Source organism: Phacochoerus africanus, chromosome 3 (genome assembly GCF_016906955.1).
Source record: "Phacochoerus africanus isolate WHEZ1 chromosome 3, ROS_Pafr_v1, whole genome shotgun sequence".
NCBI classification, from domain to species: domain Eukaryota; kingdom Metazoa; phylum Chordata; class Mammalia; order Artiodactyla; family Suidae; genus Phacochoerus; species Phacochoerus africanus.
The window spans coordinates 197681861-197687208 of record NC_062546.1 but is presented as its reverse complement, the minus strand read 5'-3'; the positions used below and the strand labels follow the sequence as shown (position 1 = coordinate 197687208).

The 5348-nt window shown below is 44.5% G+C and overlaps 1 pseudogene; it reads left to right on the top strand.

Annotated features, from left to right (window-relative positions):
* Nucleotides 1-4077: 4077 nt before the first annotated feature.
* Nucleotides 4078-5026, top strand: LOC125122299 (DNA-directed RNA polymerase III subunit RPC10-like; annotated as a pseudogene).
* The last annotated feature ends 322 nt before the right edge of the window (nt 5027-5348 follow it).

Genomic DNA, 5348 nt, shown 5'->3' with positions numbered 1-5348 from the left:
ATTTGTTAAATGCTTACTCTGTGCTCTCATCTCTGAGGCTTGTCCCATTTATGCACACTTAGCCTGCTCATTATGTCCTTGTAACTCAGTCTTTGTCTCCCTTCAGCCTTAAAAAGTGCCAAAGCTTTTTTCTCATCCAAAAAGAGCTCATCCCCTGACCCTGCCTCCCTTCCTGGATAACCTCTAGCCTTCATTGCCAAGCTTTGAGAAGGACCACACTCCTGCCTCTCATTTCTTTGCCCCCAGAAGTGCGGCTTCTGTCCCCACACCAGCTGGGGTTCACTAAGGCTGCCAGTCCAGAGGGTGGTCTTACCTTAGCTTATGGCTTCCCTACAGCATCCGACAGATTCCACTTTGCTGCTGAAAACTTCTTTCTCTCCCACCATCAGGAAATGAGTGGTGGCTCTGACAGTGGGCTGGGTAAAGAGGAAAATAACCCTGGGATTAAAGCTTTTCAGAATTTTATCCAGTGTAATATGTGGATCCAGTGGCTATTTGCCGCATGAGGTAACCTTGTGACGGAGGAGAAAGGCTTGGAGGTGCCTCTGCTGCTGGTCCTACATGGAAACATGAAAGGAACCTGAGTAGAAGGACTTGGTTTTGTTCATTGTTTTCCATGAGCCTCAGACAGTCCCTGACACATAGTAGGCTCTCAAGATTTTAAAAATACTAAAATATGTTATTCACTAGTGCATTAGATAAGGTGTATTTACAATTAAGATAGATTTAGGGAGTTGGGTTCTGGTAATGGACTAACCCTCCTTTTGATTTTAATTATGAACTCTGGACAAAATATAAAAATCAAATCTGAAGGCTTTGAAGGTGCAAACAATATGAGATAGAAACTGGAGCAGAGAGCATCCTTGAAAGGCAGGGACCCTGGGGGAGATGTACCTTTAACCAGCTTTTCCCTCAAGGGCACCCTCCCCCACCTCCCAGGTCCCATGATTCTTTGGGCATAGAGGTGGAAATCTGAGATGTCAGGTTGGGGATTTTCTTGGAGATGAGGGAGACAGAGGAGAAAACTGAAATATGCTTACTAATTGCCTTCGATTTCTTGAACGAGTCTTAAGTTGATGAGCAGGGCAAGGTTCTCTTGAGCGCAGGGGAGAAATACAGCAGCAAGGTCCAAGAGCTACCTGGTACTGGAGAGAAGTTTGGGGAGTTCCCATTGTGGCGAAACGGAAGCAAATCCGACTAGGAACCATGAGGTTGCAGGTTCGATAGAAGGCCTCGCGCAGTGGGATAAGGATCCAGCATGGCCCTGACCTATGGCGTAGGTCACAGATTTCGGCTCAGATCTGGCGTTGCCATGGCTGCGGCATAGACCAGCAGCTACAGCTCTGATTGGACCCCTACCCTAGGAACCTCCATATACTGAGGGTGCAGCCTTAAAAAGCAAAAAAACGAAACAAAAAAAAAACCAGCAGATGGAGAGAAGTTTGGAGCTCAAGTTATGCCCAGTTATGAGGGTTTGATAAACAATGCTTAAAGCTTTTCTTTCAAACTCAGGCCATAACTTTAGAAGTAATAGCATATTCCAGGCCTAAGGACTGAGCCTTAAACTAAGGGCAAAATACAAAACCAAAATAGACTCAGCCTAGCAAAGTCTAAAACTAAGCTCCTACATAATCAATGGGGAAATCTTGGGAGTTTAATTGCCTAGTAGAACAAATTGCAACAGGGTTCAGAGGGAGCTAAGAGTCAGGACCCTAATGTGTCATACAGAATGTCTAGTAAGCAAAAACACCACACATGCAATGATAGGAAAATACTATCAAGAGACAAGTAAATACACAATTCATGTTGGAAGTTATAGGCAAGAACTTTAATCATTGTAAATATGTTGAGTTTAGAAGGAAAGGGAGTTTCTGCTGTGGCACAGTGGGTTAAGAAACCAACTTAGAGGTGTGGGTTCAATCAGCAGCTGCAACTCCAATTTGATCCGCAGTGGGTTAAAAGATGTGTTGCTGCAGCTAAGGTGGAGGTCACAACTGTGGCTCAGATTTGACCCCTGGCTTGGGTACTTGCATAGTCATGGGTGTGGCCATAAAAAAATTTACAAGAAAAGTTGAATATATTGAGTGAAAGAGAGATGGAAACTCTTAAGAACAAGTGGAGTTCCTGAAATTGAAAAATGATATGTATTATATGTATTTTATGTATAAATAGAAAATTTCACCAGAAAGGCTTAGCAGGAGGAAGGATCAGTAAACTAGAAGACAAATTGTAATTACAGAGTTCAAAACCTGCCACCCCCAAATATAACATCTTGGCATATTAAATATCTCAAGCTAAGGAATCATTAAATATCTCAGGTGCAGGGAGAACTTTCTGACCCCCTGACGCAGGTCGTAAGGCCCTCCTGTGAGAGGTGCCCTCGTATATACCCAGAGGGAGGGATCACCCATTTCTCTGAAGACAGGGACACCAAGAGGAAAGTGTAGGGACAGGCCTTGCTGTCCCCCGCCAACCCCCCCCCCCCCAGTTTGCTAAGCTCAGCCCGCACCCTTTATTGCTGAGTTTACCCACAACTCTCCACCCTTCATCAAACCTAATGAAATATTCGGCTTTAACCACTTCTTAGGTCTTCATTTCCTTATGAAGTCCCCCATGCCACATAAAACATGTTAAATTCACATTCTTCTCTCTCTTTTTTTGGGGGGTCTTTTCTAGGGCTGCACCTGAGGCATATGGAGGTTCCCAGGCTAGGGGTCTAATCAGAGCTGTAGCCACCGGCCTACACCACAGCCACAGCAACGTGGGATCCTTAACCCACTGAGCGAGGCTAGGGATCGAATTTGCAACCTCATGATTCCTAGTTGGATTCGTTAACCACTGAGCCACGATGGGAACTTTATCATTCTTTTCTCTTTTAATCTGTCTTTTGTGATAGGGCTCCAGCTAAGAACTTAGAGGGGTAGAGGGAAAAGATGTATTTCCTCTCCTACATTATCCAAACTGAAGCTCAAAGAAAAAGTTGGGAAAAAAACAGAGGCTCAATGACAATATCAAGTTGTCCAACATGTGTAACTGAGTCCAAGATGGAGAGGGAAAAATGAATAGGCAGAAATCTCTTAGAAAAATAATGGCTGAAAAATAAATTTGATGAAAAGCAAGCCACAGACCCCCAAAATAAAGTTACACACCCCCCAGCACATCATTGCTGAATTTTTGAAAACACAAAAATTTAAATAGCCAAAACAAAAAAGACCCATTACATGTTCCATCTATAAGAATGATGGCCAAATCTCATCAGGAAAGTTATAAGGCCATGGATGTTATCTTTAAAGTGCTAAAGGAGAAACATCAGTCGAGAATTCTGTTCCCACTGTGGCTCAGCGGTAACGAATCTGACTAGTGTCCATGAGGACGTGAGTTCGATCCCCGGCTTTGCTTAGTGGTTAAGGTTTCAGCGTTGCCGTGAGCGGTGGTGTAGGTCCCAAGCATGGCTTGGATCCCACATTGCTGTGGCTGTTGGCAACTCCAATTTGATCTGTAGTCTGGGAACTTTCAGGTGCCACATGTGTGGCCATAAAAAGCAAAAAAAAAAAAAAAGTCATTTTCAAACAAATGAAGCTGAATGAACTCATCACCAGGACACTTACATTTCAAGAAATGCTAAAGGAATTTTTTCAGGCTGAAAAGGAACTATATCAGGGAAATCTGGATCTTCAGGAAGAAATAAGAGCCTTGGAAATAAGAAGTGATATTCCCTTTCAAAGACTACTGCCAAACCGAAAGCCATGCCTATATTCTGGGGTTTATAATATATGTAAAAGGAAAATACATGACAAAAGTAGCACAAATTAAGGGAAGTGAGTAAATGAAATTACATGATTTTAAGATTCTCTCTCCTTTTTTTTTTTTTTTGTCTTTTTAGGAGCTCACCTTTAGCATACGGAAGTTCCCAGGTTATAGGTCAAATCGGGGCTGTAGCTACTGGCCTACGCTACAGCCATAGCAACATTGGATCTGAGCCAAGCCTGTGAACTACTCCACAGCTTATGGCAATGCCAGATCCTTAACCCACTGAGCGAGGCCAGGGATTGAACCCACATCCTCATGGATACTAGCTGGGTTCCTAATCTGCTGAGCCACAGTGGGAACTCCTGATTTCAAAATTCGTGTATTCTGGGGTTCCTTAACCTGCTAGGCCATCAGGGAACTCCTTAAACTAACATAATGTTAATTCAGGGTAAATAGTGATAAGTTAAAGACACGTATTGTAGGGAGTCCCCTCGTGGTCTAATGGTTAGGACTCAGTGCTTTTGCCATTGCAGCCTGGGTTCAATCTCTGGTCCTGAGACCCCCCATCAAGCTGCTACATGTGGGGCCAAAAAACAAACAAACAAGCAAAAAGCACATTGTAATCCCTAGAGCAACATTAAATAAAATAATATGGCCCGAGAGTGCCCACTTGCAATGTTTCTCTTCTGCCCGGGCTGCGGGAACAGGCCGATGGTGGGGGAGGGTACCACTGCCACCAATGCAATTGCAACACCTGCCCTACAAGCACGATGTCCCCGGACTCTTACAAAACGGAAGATCCCAGAGCTGCAGGAAGGGGTTGATGCGCTTGGTGGAGCAGCTGCCTGGGAGAATGTTGATTCTGCGAGCCTACTTCTGGCAGCTTCAGACCCACTCTGCGGACGAGCCCACGACCACCTTCTGTAAGCTGCACAGGGTGGACATCGCTGGAGGCACTAGAGCCAGGCAGGCGCAGCTGCATCAGCATCTGCTCACCTTAGTCCCCAGATTCCCAGCTGCGAGTGTGAATGGTGTGTCCTGAGGGTCTTTGCAGGTGTGGTGGGAAACTAACCCTGACCTCCCAATCAGTGGATTAACTCATTAAGGTACAGGGAGACTTCCTGTGTAGGGAGGAGTATCCAGCATTAAATCCACCCTGTTTAGGGCCCTGTTATCTATCTTTTATGTTTATTGGGCAACTGGCATTCCCTTGCCTTCAGCCGACACTCAAATATTTACATTGTTTGTACAACTAATAAAACATTAATTTAGTATATTAGATGTCTGTAAGTTTGTTTTTTGTTTTTTGTTTTAAGGGCTGCGCCCACAGCATCTGGAAGTTCCCAGGCTAGAGGATGAATCGGAGCTATAGCTGCTGGCCTACACCAGCAGCAACACAGGATCCAAACTGAGTTTTCCGCCTACACCGCAGGTCATGACAACTCTGGATCCTTAACGCGCTGAGCAAAGTCAGGGATTGAACTCATGTCCTCATGGATCCTCAGGGGTTTCGTTACTACGGAGCCACAACTGGAACTCCTAAGTTTTTTTTATTTAAAATTTTTATTTTGCTCTTTAGGGCCCCAGGTGTGGCATAT